The sequence below is a fragment of the Poecilia reticulata genome, chromosome 2 (genome assembly GCF_904066995.2).
Source record: "Poecilia reticulata chromosome 2, P_reticulata-male-v2, whole genome shotgun sequence".
Lineage (NCBI taxonomy): Eukaryota > Metazoa > Chordata > Actinopteri > Cyprinodontiformes > Poeciliidae > Poecilia > Poecilia reticulata.
Window position 1 is genome coordinate 3974828 of NC_088831.1, and position 17659 is coordinate 3992486.

A 17659-nucleotide genomic window follows, 5' to 3' on the forward strand; every position below is an offset into this window, starting at 1 on the left:
TTTACCATCTAGTTGGTACCAGAAAGTCAATCTACCTCTCAATAATAACATTTCCCTCACGGACAACACGGATCTAGAAACTGGATACTGACTTCCACCAACTGTAATGCAGCTGAACTTCGTTTGGTGTGCAGGTTTCTCACTTTGGAGGAACAAACCTTTTAGTAAAGTATCCTCAAAGAAAAAAGAAAAGCTGTCTGGGCTTCTGTCAGCACGAGAAATGCTAATGTTTGTGACCTTAAAACGACTAAACTGGAGAAAGACTCTTCTCTAAAAAACTGACTCAACCGTGAGGCTAATGAATCTTTTAGCAGTTTGTTACCCTGTCACAAAATCATAGTATCATTCATTTAATCAAAACCTAAATGCAGTCATTTCAGAACTTGAGCAGTATAGCTTACCTCGACCCATGTCCTCTCACCTAAATTTAGTTTATCTTTTGGTAGCTTAGCTAAAATTTGCTTAGCTAATTTCAGCATGCCTTAAATCACTGTAGCTAAGTTTAGCTTAGCTTATCTAGCTTGTTAACATAAGTTAACAAGCGAGTTAACATAAGTTAACAAGCGACGATAAGGCTACGTCACTTAGCCTACCTTATATTACCTTAACCTAGCTAGCCTTAGCTTAGCCAACCTTCAAGTACGCTGTGTGCTTAATCCTGTTATTTTACACCCGCTACACACACAGCATCGGTCCATCAGCTATCACAAACATCACAGATATGTTTGCTTGATTCAAACAACAAAAACTTTATCAAACCAAGACAAAAAAAACCTCTCCCCCCAGCATACTGTCACCTTCAATGACAGACAATTTCTTTTATTTTACTCATATTATCAGATGTTATCATTTGCTTGATTTCAAACAATTTAATGCGTCAACAAAGCAAAAACAGAAGAAATTTGCAGTGGGGCTCATCACTGAATATCCAGTTTGGTAGTTTGAAGCCAGTTTTTGTCGTTTGGACCTGCACCTGTCGTGCCGACGATGACGACATCGGCTAGGTGTGGGATTGCTTAGCGACACCCGTCAGTTCCTGCATGTCGTCCCGGAAACCCGGCTCCCATCCAGCAGATCCCAGCCTGCAGACAGCAGCTCCAGAGGAGGCTAACATCAGAGCCCAGTACGCTGCGACACCAACACTCAGCGTGCCGTCTATCAGAAGGAAAAGCTGCTAATGATGATGTTTTTCTTCAAGTGCACAAACATCAGGTCCAGAGAGATTTACGAGCTTGACAGAAACGTCTTCTCGCATTACGCCAGAGCAGCGGCGAGATGTAATAATTTCCCTTGAAAAGTGGGGCTTGACGCCCGCTTCCTAATGATGGGATCTTTTGATGTTTAAATTAGGATATCACATGCGAAGAGCCGTCCTTCGAGGCTGCACCTTCTTATGACAAGATTAGCAGCAAAGCAGAGCCATTACTGAGGTTTTATTTCACCCAGACAACTTCCCAACTCAGAGATGGAGACACGGAGACGAGAGGAGGAGGGGACAGGTCCCATTCAGCCTCTTATTGACAGATCAGCTCTGATGCCCAGATCCGTGTCAACTTTTCCATGTCCAGCTGTCTGCGCTGTCGCTGCGCCGCTCAGCCATAAAAATCAATAAAGCTGTTAATAATCCTGACAGGCTCCGAGACGGAGTGGAAGCAACATTTACTGACTGTCCCGCTTGGACAGCGGACACACTGGGGACATCCGGCATCTCCTAAAGTTTCCTCCGCTTTACACGAAGATAATCTGAAGATGTTTCAGACTCTGGTTTGTTGCTGAAATTCACAGAACTGAGAAAAAGTTTTTCGGCATTCAGAATATCTAACCATTTTCTGCCCAGCTGCCATATTTGGTCTAATAATCATTTGTCTAGCCAATCAGACTCTGCAACAAACAAAAACTTATCTGAAATGATCATTTTAAACTAATAGCTTGGTGAAGATCACCTTTTCTGGTCTAAAATAGAAATTTTCCGTTCTCTAACCGTTACCTTGAGAACATAGTGTTACGACCAGTCTAGGGGTGTCCAGGTTGCAACATGAAGGATCCATCCTCCTCTGATCTCAACAACCGACACACACAAAGTTGAACAGTTGATAATGATTATTTAGTTTTAAAAGATGTATTTTTGATAGAGATGTTACAGTCGGAGTATTTGGCTTCAGAGTGAGCTATAGCCGAAAACAACAAACAAAAGGAAACTATCTAAATAGTAACAGAAGCTTACCTAATCGAAAGTAAATAAACCAAAGTACAAAAACGTACCTTCCTAACTTAGAAAAACATGAGAAAACTGAGGAAACATAAACAGCAGCTCACTCCTACACTCCAGAACTCTGACAACAGATGAACAAAAGAAAGCGGTGTGGCCGGTGGAGATGAGTAGAGGATGGAACACAGGAAGTCCACTTCAGCAGCCTTTATATTCGTCGCCTCCGGGAAGCAGCCAATTAGACGTTTCCGTTGTCTTCTGGAAAGCCAATCAGGGACGGGTACTTGCACACTCATGTTGGTATAATAAACCTTACAACGCCTGTCATAACAATAGTCTTTATTTTTTTTAAATACTTTGAACCAGAGGGGACATTCACTTAAAGAACAGAAGCTAAACTCAGAGAACACCAACAGATGGACGGACGGTCCTGATTCACTTCTTCTGTTTCTTTCCATCTTCTCAAACCTCCAGTCAGTCATCGTAGGTTTTATCTCTGGTGGAGTTTTTCTCTCCAGTGTCGCCCCCTGCTGGTCAGGAGGAGTGAATTCAACAAGTCAGCGACCCCTGCTGGGCTTCCTTAGATAGAAAACTTTTAAACTAACTGGAATAATTAACTGAGCTTGATTGATTGATAACTGCGATCTTATTGGATGATTAAAATTACGTTTTGTGTTGAATTGCCTCCAGACGATGTGTCGAATTGGCACTATGGAAACAAACTCTTGGAGACCTTTGGCGTCATTTCCCAGGACTGATCCCAGGCTCCTCCAACACTCCAAGGTTTCCGCCGGGAGCCGATAGCGTCCGCGCAAGACTCCAGATAGGAGATCAGAAATCAGTTGCTAATTCGAGACATTCCAGGAGGAAGCCCAGCGCTCCGAATATACTTGTGAAGTTGGCTAATGGGCTCTTGGAGTGTTTGGCTCCTGTAATTCAAGTGCTCACTGGGGACATGTGATCTGCTGCTTCACAGCCTCAGATTATTAGCTCCACTGATGATGGATTTAAGAGCAAATCAAGAAATGGCGTGTTCCATGAGAGAGAAGACCAAAGAGGTGTTTGCTCTCTGTGTCTCCCTTTCAACTCCCCCCCAACCCCACCTCCCGTCTTTGTCTCCCTCCACGCCGAGGCGGAGAGGCTCCCTCTCTTCAGGAACGGTTCCAGGGAGCCGCCGGATGATTTATTCATTGTCGTGTTTTTCTCCTCTCCTTGAACGTTGCGAGGACGGGAAACTTTCAAGCAGAGTACAAAGCAATGTATATTTGGGTCGCACTTCTTCTGCAAAGGTGTGTGTTTGTGAGGGTGTGCAGTTCCTCCTCCTCCTCCTCCTCCTCTCTGTCTGGTGGCTGAGGTCGGCTCCTGTCTTTGCCGCCACGTTCGTCCTTGAAGCGGGAGCCAGCAGGGTGCCCCAGCCATCTGAGAGCGGGAGGCCGGGCGCAGAGGTTGGGAGCTAAATAATGGATGATTTCTTATTGGAATGAAAGAAGGAAGCGTGTCATTACCTGGAGCAGAATGCTTAATCCTGAACTCAGCGGGAGCAGAACGGCGACGTCAGCTTCATCACCTCAGAATCTTCTCAGTCATGCAGAATTCGTCTGGGATGCTTCTCTGTTCCTGGGCCTTCAGCATAAGGTGATCTACACCTAAAAGGTGCAAGAAATTCTACTTTTATCCTTCAAAGACTCCAAAAAAACCATCAAGATGGTAAAATAAAAGGACCAAAGAAAACCTAAGAGGGCCAGAAATGTCTAAAAACGCTTCTTTCAAGTGTCTACCAGGTACAGCTCCACTGATCAGGGGCTGAATGTTTATTAATCTAGTAATTTAACAATTTATTCACGGAAAACCACCTATTGATGGATTTTTCTCCATACTCAAGTTGACATGCAATTAGCTGGTGTTTCCAAAGCAGCCAATCCAGGACCTCCATTTAGTTTCTTTGGCACTGATTGGCCCCTGAAGAGCGGAAATAAGGAAGAATGTAGATGTTAGCCTCTGTGGCTTCCACTGCACGTATTTACCCTCTGGCCAAACATCGAGAGGAAAATATTTTAAAATGAAACAAAATGTTTACATTTTTTCACAAACACCCCCAAAAAGACTCTGACATGAGAAAGATGTCAGAAAGGATTTTATTTCCCTCAAATAGATGAAGTGGATTTAAATACCTTCAAAGTTACACAATTTCCAGCAAACTCATAAAATAGGAGAATATAAATATAATTTTAAAATGATCTGTCCAACAAAACACTAAATGATTCAACTGCAATAAGCCGAAAACATCGTCAGTAACGACACAGAAAACCAAAACAGAAAGGTTGCGAGGTCATGAAAGATGCAGTGTCCTCTTCTCTGAAGAATATTAATGACTTAGCAAGTTTGACTCTAAAAGTGGATGAGACTCAGCTTTAGTTCACACTGAATGACTAATCAGTCATTAGTTTCCCAGTTTGGTCGCCTCCTTTCAAACTGGTGAAGGATGAGCTGCAGCTGAACCCCCCGACACCCTTTCTTCTACTTATCAAACTTTGAGAAATAGTAATAATAATAATAAAAATCAACATTTTCACACCTGAGGAGCTACATCTCTGCCGCGAGAGATGAGAAAACGGGATATTTAGCTCTAAATTGGGACACAGTTGAGGAATCTGTGACTCCCCCCAACATTCCAAGTCGTGACTAAATAACGGAGCGGATTGTCACAAAAACCAAATCAGGCTAATGATGTTTGCTGTAATTACAGTAGGGAAAGTTTGCCTCAGTGTTGGGCCGCATTAGGCAGGCGTATGGCTATGATAATTAATCCCAGGACCAAACAAACAGCAGGGACCGGAGCAGCGCTGCGGGCTCGGATACGATTCTTATCACCGTCGCCTCAGAAAACACACAGGAAAAAAAAAAAAAAAAAACTCAAATGCAAATGACCAGAAGAAGTCTGCAGAGAGAGGAAACTTTTGTTCTCTGCGGAGACGCCGCTCTACTGAGTCCCAAACGTCGAGCGCTCAGCGTTGACGTCTTTATCCCGGTTTTGTTTCCCACAATGCAACAAAAGAGCCTCATCTTCTTACAGGCCCTAAAATAAACAGCCGGCCGTCGGAACGGGCTTAGAGGCGGCTGCGGATGATTCACAGAAAAGACTCTTCCACCGTGTATCGTCATAGCGAGGGTGCACCGGATAATAACCCCCCTCTTCCCTCCGCCTGCTCCCCTATGGGACGGGGGGTTGCTGGGAAAGCCCTCCCTCTTGCTGCTGGATCCTCCATGTTGTCTTTGGAAAACCAACAAAGGGAACACGCCAGGAGAGATTTGTGGAAAGCTTCCCAGTACCGCTCTGGGCCAAGAGGACATTTTCTTTCTGTTCAGCCTCAAACTTCAGTCTGCTTTACTGGAACGAAGGGGACAGGAGACGGCATCCCAACCATCAGACACAGCTACCAGGTCTAGAAGGAAAATCTACTTGGAGGTGTTAGAGAGCACGTTTTGATCCACCATCAAACCATGGACTGAAGCGCTTTTTGGCTCTCTTCTGAAAACTGGAGGCAGATTTTTTATTGTTTTTACTGTGACTGGTTGTCCAGACCACTGTTTCAATATGACCCAATGAGGCTAAACTTTTCAGTTCTTCGCGATTTTTATTCTTACGAAGAGTCGGACAGCGGCAGAACAAAACCTCAGGAGGTTTTTGAGGATTCCCTTTCTCTGAAAACTGTTTGCAAAGACAGAATCTGTTCCTCTCATCTAACGCCTCAAGTTGCACAAGGCTAAGTTTTGTTTGTGAAGCAGAAAGAACAGTTTGTTTTTCCTATACAGAATTGACTCCTTTATGTAGAATTTAGCTAGAAATACGATTGGAGATGGACCTGAAAAACAGGGAAGTATGGACACGTTTCAGCTTTATGCCAATAAAATGCCTGTAACAAGTCACTTCATGGCGTTTCCTGGATGTGAATCTCAGGTGCCACATTCGACACCTGCTTTGTCACATTTACTGTTACTGGAGAAGAGCTGCAGTCAGTGTTAGGCTACAGAATCATTTCGTAGCAACAAGATAAAGCTGTGGATGTCAGAAGACCTAAGTATAAATATTCAAAGGAATAAATAGCCTGTTTGGGTTATTGTCTCTTAATTGACTGATGAACTTTCTGTCAGTTTCCACTCTGGACTCAAATATTGAGCTTCTAGTTAACATGGATTTATGCTCAGTTTCATGGCGACGGAGACGAATAAAATCTCTCTTCATCTTCATATCCATCTTGTTCAGTTTGTTTCCTAGTGAAACTAAAGCAGTCCCGCAGCATGACGCAGCCAGTCCAACTGCAGAGCACAGCCTACGTTTCCCAGAAATCCCTTCCTCAGTGTTTCTGTCGGCCACCTTGAAAAGTTTACGTCTGACAGTGACACATTATTGTTTACTGGAGTGAATGATTTAAGACTTATTCACACTTTAATACTTCTTTAGTAACCAAGACTGACAGGAAGTCATGTGACCTGCTGTTTCCTCACTTCCTCTATCAGACTGAGAAAGAGAAAGATGTTTGAGAAGTTTTCTTTCTCAACGAAAGAAATTGATCTGACACTGACCAGTTTTATAAAGTTTCTTTTTGCTGCCAGTTGTGAAGCTAAACCTGTTAGCTTAGTGCTGCCAACTACACAGATATAAATTAAGAAACAAGCTTTAGACGCATTTACATTCTGAAAACAAAGGTGGATACAGTTTCATGATTTTGTGTTTAAGATGGAAACAAATGCGTTGTTGCGGGATTTCCTTTGAAGATATTGAAGCTATAGCTGGAGATAAGCCAAACATTTGTTTTGGAAATTAAAATTGTGAAGCATTGAACAACAAAATAGGTGCTTAATGTTGTGTTTGACCTATTTATGGGTTGGATTTCTTTTGACTTCCTGTTTGTGAAATCTGTGATGTTGAGCTACCTTTAACCCTAGAAGCTTTCGTTGAAGAATTACCCAGGCAGTACCTGTAGACTGAACTGTTATGGACTTTAAAGGTTGAACTGTAACAGAAAGGCCTGATCACTAAAGCTGGTTAAAATGTCTGCCCGGTTTCTAGGAAGTGATCAAGATGTTTGAATCCGTTCTGAATTACGAACTGGTTACTGGGGAATGATGGATCCAGAAGTGCAGCAGTTCAGCAGCAGCTTCAGGTGACCCCGTTAAACCAGCTTTAACCCCAAACTGCAGTTAACCAGCGGTAGCTGTTCACACTGCTGCTCCTGCTAACCAGCTGGTAATGAACACTCTGGGCCCTTGAGGTCAAGCCTGGCCGTCTGGGGAGCCATTAGCGCAGCCAGTTAGCGACTGTCCAGCGCCAGAGGCCGGGCCCGGCTCTGCCCAGGGACCCCACCTCACTGAACTGTCGTTTGTCTGGGCCGTCCCGGCAGCACTGTGGGCTGCGCTGAGCCTTCATCTACAGGGAAGGCCGGGGCGGCTTCGTGCAGCATCTGCTGCAGGAGGAGCAGCGCTAGCTGGAGGCGTTTCATTAGCCGGAGCTGGATGGGAGACGGAACTCTGGTAAGACTGTAAGGTACACAGTAGAGTCCCTCACAGATTCTTTCTCCTTATGTTTTATTGTTGTCAAATGACAAATGTTTTCAGATCGTCAAATTAATGTTAACAAGTAGCTGGACTAATTTCTATTGAGAAAATAAACAACACTTTCAATTAAAAAAACCCTTTTTACTGCAAAATTATTGACTAAATGTACTTCTGACCTCAGTAACAAAGATATTTATAGTCTTTAGTCTGTTCTTCAACCATCAGATTGGAGCAAAGTGTTTCAGGAAGTCCTGATCATTCATGGAGTTCCTTTAGAAATGTGGGCTGTGGACATTAGCGTTGGCTGCTACATGTTTAGATTTGAGATGATCTTTTAGGCTGGAATAGCTTCGCTGATAGGCTAACTCCTATTAGCACAACTTGAACACAACAATTGTTTTTTCCAGCGTCCAATCAGACCGTTAAGAAGCAGAAATGAATCCCCATTGGGCCGAGAGAAGCGGCTTTGTTGTCCATCGCTGTTAGTGGATGTCACTGTGCGTCAGATTTACAGGAGTACGAGAAGCATGGGAATACAAAGGTTCCACCTTGCAACTTTTGTTTGGTTAAAAAAATAAAGGGTTTACGTCCTGGCCCTAGTTTAAATTTCAGAGCTGATTTGACTGGACTTTCTTTTGTGAGAGCAGAACTCCTGGTCCTGTAGATTACTTTTCGAGTGACTTTTCTTTCTGAGTATTTTTAAATGTGTCCAGAAGAAAATGGACCTGAATTTCATTCCTTCTCCCCACCCCACCCTCTCCCGGCTTTCGGCCTCCTCTCATCTCATCTCAGGGTTGGTCTGGCTGTCCTGCAGTAGAATCTGATCACCTTGTCCTCTGACTTTCCCACCAGTTTCTGCTTCCTGTTCCTGTTTCTTCTCCCCTTGGCGGCGTACAGCTCTCTTCCTGTACAGCGTCCCCGGAGCCCGGCCAATCACAGGCCTCGACCGGACCTGTCCAGCTCAATTCCACCTTCTTCTGGGTGTTGAAAGCTGCCGTGGCCAACAGAGGAGGAATAAATACCGAGTTCAGAGGGAGCAGGGAATGCTGCAGACAGATCGCTCTGCAGGAAGAGGATAAAGCCACATTAAGGCGAGAGGCCAGATCTGGGTTAGCATGGCGCTTTCTACTCAGTGGATTAGTGTTGTGGTAACGTAACAACTGGCCAGACTTAAATACAGAACGTCATAAATGATTATGTTTGCTTTAAGCTCATCGGCTTAGACTACACAGCTAACCAGGCTCATGGTTAGCGGTTAGCACGTCGGAGGTGGACATCTTCCTGTCTTTCTCTCTCTCTGCTGCGGTGCTCCCATGAATCATTGCCTCTTATTCCTGTTCTTGGTGCGTGGAGTGGTGGTGGTGGTGTTGGGGGGGGAAATCACATTAAGTGGAGCGGCGTGTTTGGCTCGCTCCAGCCTCGTCTTAATAGCTGTAATTTGGAGAGGAGAGAAAGGAATGGGGGAGAATGGAGAAGAAAAGCTTGCTCACAAACGCTAATTCCAGTCAACAAAAACACCCTCTGCGATCCCACCACAGTCATTTGCATTCAAATATCCAGCAGCTAAATATGTAAAGACAAAATAGCGGCGTGGCGTTTTCCAAGCGGAGGTGTCTGCTGCCGTGTGGCGGGTTCAGAGGAGGCGCCATTCTCCAGGCGAGACGCCGGGACGACCCGGCAGCTTCCACTGGACGAGTCCAGGAGTCACAGCGGCTACGAGCAGAGTTGGCTAGCAGCTAGTTACATTAGCTTGTCTAACTTGTTACTACACTGTACTTTTAACTTTTTCTTGATTAATTTTTTGATGAAGCATCTGTACTCTTGAGTAAGATTTCTGGGTTTTCTACTCACTGAATTATTGTTTTAACCAAAACAATCACCAGAAACAGACGCACACCTGCAGTCGTCGTTAAAGTTTAATTTTTTTTATTGAAAGAAACTGATTTGGGGAAAAAAAAAGATTTTGCCTGATTTTGTAATATTTCTGTTACTTATATGAATTATTGTAATTTTTGTCTTAAAAATCTAAAAATTTCCACTTTATATTTTGGTCCATCTGATTATGTAATTTTTGAATAGTAAATGATTGATAATTTGATCAGTTACTCAGTACTTGAGTAGACTTTTTACCAAATATTTTTTTACTCGAGTAGTTTCTTAGACTTTTTACGTGAGTAAAAATATGTAAAGCAGTGCTACTCTTACTTTTTGGGTTCTCTACTGCTTCATAGGTTCTCTGGAGGAGCTGCGGACGTGAGCAGCTCAGATTAAAGAACTAGTTGAGATTCCTTGAAGAAGAAGAAGAAAATGAGCAGTTTTTTTGTGAGTTCAGCTTTTTACCGTTTCAGTCTTGACACTGAATCAGACGTTTGGAATCGTTGGTCAGTTCCACTCGTACCTCTCCTGTCTCCACTGGGTTCGGTTTTAAAACAGGAGAAGTGAAGAGTGTGCCGCCTGCGGTTAAACGGGGATCTCTCTGCAAATCAGGTGTTTTGTGTTTCTGAGCTTCGCTGGCTGGATGCGGAAAGCTTTTATTTGTTTTTTTATCCTGCTTTGTTAAACACCTGTTTACTGCTGTGACTTGTAATTCAAAGATTTGCCGTCGACTTTAATGCCTCGTGCTTTTCTATCTGGATCTCATCTGTTTGGGGCGTAATGCTCCGATTTAATGGTGATTCTCTGCTGCTGGATGCGTCGAATTATCCGTGCTAATGCTTCTCTTCTTCTGATGCTACCGTCATCCTGATAATAGCATTATCTAATCCGGCCGGTGAGCGTTTCCGAGCTGGTGCTGCCATGATTCACATAATTCCACTAACTAATGCACCAGTCGGTCCTGGATCGTCCCCAACTGTTCCCACTGATGAGCGCCTCTCCTGACCCGGAGAGGCAGAATCGATGTTCCAAACCTGGGACCGCGCCGGACGCACACAGTCTATCTGAAAACAGGCCTGTCTCTATAAGCAATAAATCAGTTAATCGCATGATTACTTTAAACAAACTCAATAATTTCCTTTTGTATTATCTATCGTTTTTTTCTCTTTTTTTGCTTTCTTTCCACCAAAAACCGCATGACAGAAGTCTTGATCTCGACTAACCCTTTTCTTTGAAGGACAGTTTTGTTTCTAGAGACTTTGTTATTTATTTTTTCCAGTCTTAAATGTTCATTAGAATTTAAAGTTTATTGCTCTTTTGAGAATGTGTTCCTGCATTGTTATTAAGCCTTTAACGGTAAAGTTAGTTGAAAACGGACTCAAACAGGATATTATCGTCCAGCAAAATTTGTTATTGTGACAGGACTTTCTGAGAAGAACATAAAATGGACTTTTACCATTAAACCCAGGAGTTCAGTTCTGTACTGTAGACTTTATAATTACAACCATGTTAAAGAAACAGAACCCCGCCTTAATGATTTCTTCATGAAGAAACATTCACATGATATCGACCGTTTCGGAGGAGGGATTTTCTTACATGCCAATAGTGAAAATCTGAAGAGTGTCTAAGTGATTTGTATCTGTAATCCTGTTCTTGGTGGATTTAGTGGGAGGTGAAGAGACGGCCAGTTTTACCTGTTCAGGTGAGCCTCCGCTCCCACAGCGACAGCCGTGTTGTTAGTGTTGTCAGGAGTTTGGTGTTGCACCTCCCAGCATCTGCAGAGCCTGGTTTCTTCGCGCTCCGTGGCCCCTGAGGAACCTAAAAATCTCAGGTTTCCGTATTAATGAAACACGTTTTTTTAAAAATGATTTCCAGTGCTATGTTTGGAGCACAGCTCCAATTTTTATTGTTTTTTTTTTCTACAATGCGAGTGTAACACCTGCTTGGAGACATTTGCATTTTGCAGTTTTTTTTTTTTGTTTTTTTTTTTACACTTGACTGCAAGGGTGACAATAAAACTGGAAAATTATTTTTTTGTGAAAAGCACAATTTAATTTGTTTCTGAAACTTCAGCTGTATTTTACCATCAAGTTCCTGGTTCTGTTCTATGTTTTTGCTAAAACAAATTTTAAATGATAAATTACTTTATTGTTTAATAAAATGTCAAAGCGCACAACTTATGAACAATTATACACTAAATCATAAGCAGACAGTTTATTGGACTGCTTCTCCAACCTTAGCCACATTAGCCTCTTTCTACTTCAGAAACTTCACTCATTTAGTCCTAGTCCAATCGCAGTCAGAAAACAGAAAAAGTTTCATTTGATTAAAAGCTTTTTTTTGCATACATTACTCATCAAACATCCAGTAAAACTACAAAGCAGCAACAAATTGAGCAGCTAATTGCCACTTCATTGGCAGTAACTCCCCCAACGTCCCCCATTGGTCCTACACAGGAAGTCCACGTGTCCTAGTCCAACCTCGTTCCGATCCACTGTGGACCAAACCCTTACTGGTCTCATGCTCACATGCTGGGACCAGTCAGGTCTGGATTTCAGGTCTAGGAAGTTTAGGAAGTAATCTGAAAGTGGCCCAGAGGGGATTTTCCACATGTCGTATAATAACTCCATGCTAAGCAGCTTCATGTGTTTGTCATATTTCTACATTTTTTTGTCTCAGACCTGTTTGATGGTGGAAGGAGCTTTTCTTTGAGAAAGGTCCAGTTCCAACCAGTTCAACTGGTTTAGCATGTGGCCGTACATGAATGTCCGCTCAGTCGATACACATGCTTCCCGTAGGTGACTGATGATGAGCGTAGCGGTAAAAAAATGATCCTACTGGTCCTGGTTGCTGCTCAGTCTGTTTTTGGAGACAATCTTTTCATACAAAGGAACTTCTTTATAGTCGTGCACATGGAGAAGCTGTTTCCCTGCCAACCCTGGATTCATAGCGGGACGTTTCCTGTTGCGGCAGTTGCTGTTTGATTTGGCCCACTCCCTTTCCCAGCACAGGGGGACAGTTGTCTCCCCAAGCTTTTCCTCGGCTCTGTCAGGGAGAGCGGAGGCGGCCTGGTCGGAGTTGGTGGGTAGAGGCAGGGACGAGGCTGATTAAACTGCCTCCATCTAAACACAGGCTGCTGGCTGAAGCCTCCACACGATGCTTCCTCTGGTGGAGACACTCTGAGAGATGGCAGGGGAGGAGGAGGGTCTGATTTCAGGCTGGATGACAGGGTAGGAACCTGTTTTTAGCTTCCACATCTGAAATGTTCACTCTGCGAGGACACAGCTCACTGACGGAGGGGTGTGGCTCAATCCCCTCCTGATGCGTCAAAAGCTGGAGGCTGGGTTCTGCTACGGTGGCCTGGAGGCCAAGCCTCACCAGAGTGTCGACCCTGTGCTGCTCTCACTCCTTTAAGCTTCTGCTTCAACTTCAACTTTCAAGAGGAACATTCAACCAAAACTATTCAAAATGCATGCCATTTCAGATGTAATGCCTCAGGAACCCTAAGAATGACCCTAGGGTTAGGCTTCCTCTCTTTCTGTAGAGAGGAAGCCTGGGTTCACCCTCTGCTCTGATCCTGGTCCTTCAGTTCATGATGTAAATGTCCTAGATCGAGACACAAAGGTACATTTTTTTCTGCTGTCCCTGTCAACCCATAAAAGTCACCATTACTGCAGCGGACCAAAACCAGCTGAACCCCCATTAGGTTTGCTGTGAGTTGGACGGAGCCTTGAAGGGATCCGTGCAGAATCCGTGGCATCATCAGTCATTAGATCGGAAATTTGAGTCCATAATCACAATAAATGGCGCAAAATCTTGGGTCCAAATGACATATTCCCATTTCATTGCAGGTACTGGTTGGAGCAGTGGAAAAGCTCCAGTAATTGATAGAATATAAAGTAAGTCTGACTATTTCTCTTTTACTTCAATCGCTAGTCCTTTTTTCCTACAAATCTCCTCTTTCCCTAAGCAGCAGTGGATGGTGTAGCGTCGTCTTTACAACCTCTCCTCACCCTCATCCAGCTTACCCCCCCTCTGACCCCCCACCCCCACCCATCACCCCCCAAGGCTTTGTGAGGATGGGAGAGGTGAGGGGGATATGTGTCTTTAACTGAGCCGGCGCTCTGCTGCAGCTTACCGCTCGCTGTTCAGACAGGATATGTGCTCTGCTTTGTTCAAGCTAACCTGCTTGTTTGGAGTTGGATCTGTCTGTTTGCGCGTGTGTGTCAGTCGGTGTGTGTGCGTGTGTAGGCGTGCGTGCGTGTGTGTGTGTGTGTGTGTGTGTGTGTACGTGAGCAGCAGCAAAGGCAACTGAGAAAAATCCCATTACGGAGCCAAGTTGCCGCCACGCTCCCCCCCTCCTCATACACACCGAGACCCGCTGTAATCCACTCACCCCCCCCAACCCCCCACCTCCCTTGCGGTGCGCGCCCAGTGTACCCTCTAGACTCACTGGTGAGCTGTTTATACCCGTGCACTGTTGTGTTACCCACCGTGAAACATGACAGCTAATGATATCGAAGGCTTTTTTTTAAAGGTGTTTTGTCTGCAAGTGCGAGAGAAATGGAGAGCTGCTGGATTTCTTCCAGACATCGATTAGCAGCCAGAAAGGAAGAAAAAAATAAAACCCTCCAACTTAAAAGCCGTGCTCTCATCTTTTCCATTCATTTCCTTCTATATGCCCTTTAATCTATACATGTGTTTACATTTCAAACCCTCAGACCAAAGCTTTTTTTTCTGTAATCACTGGAGGCTAAGGTTGATTAGCTGCTAGCATAGCTCTAGCAGTAGAATATCGACATGCTGTTCCCTCTCTTCAGTTTAATCTAAGCTAGCTACTGATTTTAGGTAAAACAAAGAAATCTGCAGTAAATCAACCCCACAGCATGACGGCACCACCGTCGTGCTCGACATTAAACTCATGCTAAATCGATCTCACTTTGATACGTTGAATCTAAGTGTTAATTGTGAAGGGAAACAGGTCCACAGCCTCATGGATCCGCCACTATACCTAACACTGGGTCAGAGGTCGTTTTTCACATGTCCCCTCTTAGTTTCAGACTCCGCCCACCAGCAGTGTCAAACAGCTCATGTATTGGTTTCGTCCACCCAATAAATGAGCTGTTCCATTTAAAATGTCTCAGCAGATTTGATCAAATGCGTCAAATAACTCAAATCACAGATTATCATTGCGAACGAGGCTATTTTGCTTCAGCAGCTGTTTCTTAAACCAACACACATCTGGAATGTTCTGTCTCGAAAAGCAGGCGAGACAGAGGCGACTTCTTACATTTTTGTGACGGGTCCTAATAACAGGGTTTACAATCTCTTTTTTAGGATCCCAGAGAAAGTTCTGGAGTTCCCCCTGAGTGCTCGGCCCCTCCTACACCTGTTTCTGTGCCTCTCCCCACATGGCTGTTGTTCTTTAGTCAAACTAAAATGTTGGCTGTTTTGACAGTAGAGTTTGTCTTTATCAAAGGCTCGATCTGCAGGAATGTGAGTTGTAAAGCAGCAGAGTGCAGTCTAGCTAGCCACGCCCCCGACCTGAGTGGTTAACCAATAGAATAAAAAAATGGAACTTGATTATGATTGGGAGCCAGACGGGTTGAGGAAACACGACTTGAACCTCCACCAGGTGTTTCCAGGTACAAGTAGCATAGTTAGCATCCTGTAGGAGGTGCAGCTGCTTCCATCAGTCAGAGCATAGGGGGCGCTGCAGCCACTACGGTGGCTTCCTATTTTCACCAGTCTGTGTGTGTCTTTCTCTCTTTCTTAGTGTTGGCATTGAGCGCTCCTTCCTGGTTTATGTTTGTGTGTTTGACAGGAGAATCTCTCTCTCTCTCTCTCTCTCTCTCTCTCTCTCTCTCACACACACATATTCCCCATCCCCTCAACACCGTGCAGCCCCCTTTACCCCCCTGACCCCAGCGCCATCTTCTCTGTCTCATTCTTTATGCATCCTGACAGCGAGCCGCTCCGTTTATGGCCCTGCATAACGTTGCCTCATTACCGGCCGGACTCAGGAACCCAAACACAGCATCAGAGCTGGAGGAAGGTGTGTGTGCGTGTGTGTGTGTTAGGAGGAGTGATGCAGGCAGGACGAAGACAAAGTACAGATGATGATATTGGTTTTGGCTAATATTAATCTGATTGATTACCAGGAAGCAGAACACGCTCTGAAACGGGAGATGCTTCAGTCATGAGCCGACACATCGTCACAACGAACCGCTCCGCCGCCGCAGAGCGCACGTAGGCTGGCAGCGGCTCGTGTTGGCTGCAAGCGGTAGCGCGCGCGGGTGAGCGGCGGGGATGGCTAAGCCAATCGACCCCTCCATCTCCTGTCCCTGCCCTTCCATTGATCCCCATTAAAATGCTTAGCAGATGCTTGGCTCCAGGAACGCCAGCGCCTCTCCTCTGCCGCTGCTATTTTCATTTGCATTCTCCTTGCCCGCGTTTTGCCAACTGGGATGCCGGCCCACTCCTCGGCTGTACAGTAGCATCTTTCAGCGGGCTAAAGCGCCGAGGAGTCCGTGTCGGCCAATCTGCCGGAAATCCCCGCGAGTTTGGTTGCCAGGAGGGCCATTTTTTACCATCTGTAGCCGTGGTAACAGATGCGCACCTGTGTTGTTTTTTTTATTTTTTGTCTTAAGATTTGAAATGTTCTCCTTTTACGAAGTAAAAAAAAAAACCACCAGTGTTGCGGGAAACAGGAAGTGCGACAATTAAAAGTTGGCTTAAGCAGCAGAACAGAATAGAGATCGAGGAGATGAAGTAAACTTCAATGTCCACCAATAAAAATCTAAATGAAACGTAATAGAAATGTGCATAAAATATCAACAAGCATGACAGAATTTCCTAAATTTACAACTGAAACAGAAAATGTACAAAATACGTCAAATATAGATTAAAATGGGAGAGAAGTTAAGATCTGTTTCTGTTTTGTGAATATTTTCCGTTATGTGCTATTGTTTATGTTGCATTCTCAGAAGTTATCTCATATTTCATAAACTTATACATTTTTATGTTCATACCTGATTTTGAAGTGGCATCACTTGTTTAGCTGGGTTCCCAATATGCTGCTAGGGAATTTAAAAGTTCTGGGACATTCCTCAGTGGAACAAGAACTTTTCGAGCAGTGTGAGCAGATTGCAGAAAGGAAGTGCTCCCCAAGGAACTTCAAAATAAGAGTCTCAAACCCAGATACTGTGGGATTTCTAGCAGAAATTGCACTCCTTCATCTACGGACTTATAAGAATCCTTGAACAGCAGTTTGGGAGACAATCGTCACGTTCAGTGGCGCGATTTCTCATCACATGCCTACTGATGAAGTCTTCACTATTAAACCTTGACCTTTGACCTGGTTTGTTTTGTATTTCAGCTCCTGACAGATGACAGAAATACATGATTCAACCATGACTCTTTTTTTAAATTTATTTATAAGCTCCACTTTAAAGTATGCAGCTTTGAATTGAAGGAAGACTTTCTGATCTTATCATTGGGAGTTATGTTGATGATGGTAAGAATATTTATTTCTGAAAATGGATAAAATCATTTCGTCTTATTGTCAGATTAAAAACTTGATCCTGATTTATTTTTGTGTATGTGAACACCTGCAGTAAAGCATGCAGGCTTACATTTCTACAGGCTAGAGGCGCTAGCATCCTGCCGTACAGTAACTAATAATTCTTGGGCTTGAGACGTTTGGGCCATTCGGTCACTCTGGAGTGTAAACATCTCCTTTGTGACATAATCCTTAAAGCAACGCGTGTCTGGAGCATGAGGGGCAAAGTACACCAGCATCAGGACCGGTTTGTGGTGTTTTGCCAGCCAGTCAAAGAAAGCAGCTATTGTGTGTGCGCGCGTGAGTGTGCGTGCGCGTGTACGTGTGTGTGTGTGTTCATTTTGTGTGTATGAACCTAAACTATCTACATGTACTGTTCGGTGTGTGTTTTGCATACGGGTGTTTGTGTAGGACACTTTCATGTTGACATGCGTTCGCAGCATCTTTGTTTCTGCATG